The sequence below is a fragment of the Penaeus monodon genome, chromosome 25 (genome assembly GCF_015228065.2).
Source record: "Penaeus monodon isolate SGIC_2016 chromosome 25, NSTDA_Pmon_1, whole genome shotgun sequence".
Lineage (NCBI taxonomy): Eukaryota > Metazoa > Arthropoda > Malacostraca > Decapoda > Penaeidae > Penaeus > Penaeus monodon.
Window position 1 is genome coordinate 33,195,495 of NC_051410.1, and position 1,117 is coordinate 33,196,611.

Sequence of the window (1,117 nt, forward strand, 5' to 3'; positions counted from 1 at the left end):
CCCCCCTCATTCACTGGAATTCTATATGCGTCTCCCAAGCTGTTGATGGAATCAGTGTTTGCATACTTAAGATAGATGTTGTTTTGATGGAAGACCTGCTGGCAGTGCTGTACCATAGACTCTTGACTGTGGCCTTTTCTTTCTCATGTTTGTAAAAGTGCAATGTGATCAACTGAGTCAGAGAACGGCAGTTGGTTAATGGGTGATACACATCCTATTTTTGTGCCTCCTGTCATTTGAATTTTTTTTTTCCCACCCGAAACACAACAGTCGTTGTAAGGATGTTTGATCACATTTCACATAATTTATGTTTTATAATGTTGCCCAGGACATATTGGTAGATTACAAGTTTCTCATTGTCTCTGCTATATTTCACATTTAGCCTATTTGAATTTTTCTTGCACTGCTTTGTTTTATGTTTTGTCCCACAGGTTTTGTTCTTGTTATTATTTTATTGTTTGAGTGTGAGTAAGAACAGGCCGATACTGTCCTTGCATATTGATGCATTTGGTTAGACTTCCCTCACCCACTCATACTCACTTTACTATTATCCTTGAATGAACAGGTGTTTCAGATTTTTAGGTACTATATTTATCTTACATGAAAATATGTATGATATAAAAATTAAAGATCTCCATTTACTGTTGCCAATTTTGTTACATTACTGGTGAGTGAGGGTAGAAACATGACCAGGTTATAAAGAAGTCATGGCAGTGAGGCAAGGCTTACCAATGCTTAAAACAGCCCATGCCAGTGAGAGAAGCCTGTCTAATTGTGTAGATTTGTGTTATAATTAATACAAATTCCCCACCTTAACCAACATCAAAAGGTCTTGAGAGTAAGTAATGTTGTAGTTAACACCTTTAACTACAAATTATCAAACATGCGGCAAACTATCCTATAGTTATTTCATTCTTAATATTCTCAGAATTTATTTTTCAATCCTAATACTTTGATTGTGAGGACTTTCATGTATCGATACATAGATCTTTGTTCATTTGTACACTTAATTTGGCATTATGTTGTAAAGAGCAAGGTGAAGTACAGGTGCAAATACAAAGATAGTATGTCACACATGCATATGCAAGCAAGTAAGTGCGAGCGCACGCACATGCAA

At 36.1% G+C, this 1,117-nt stretch overlaps 1 protein-coding gene across 1 annotated transcript in view; it reads left to right on the forward strand.

The window, feature by feature from the left end:
• LOC119589154 (phosphatidylinositol 4-phosphate 5-kinase type-1 beta-like) overlaps positions 1-1,117 on the forward strand; it is a gene marked incomplete in the record, with an annotated part of 149,444 nt that overhangs the window by 84,961 nt on the left and 63,366 nt on the right.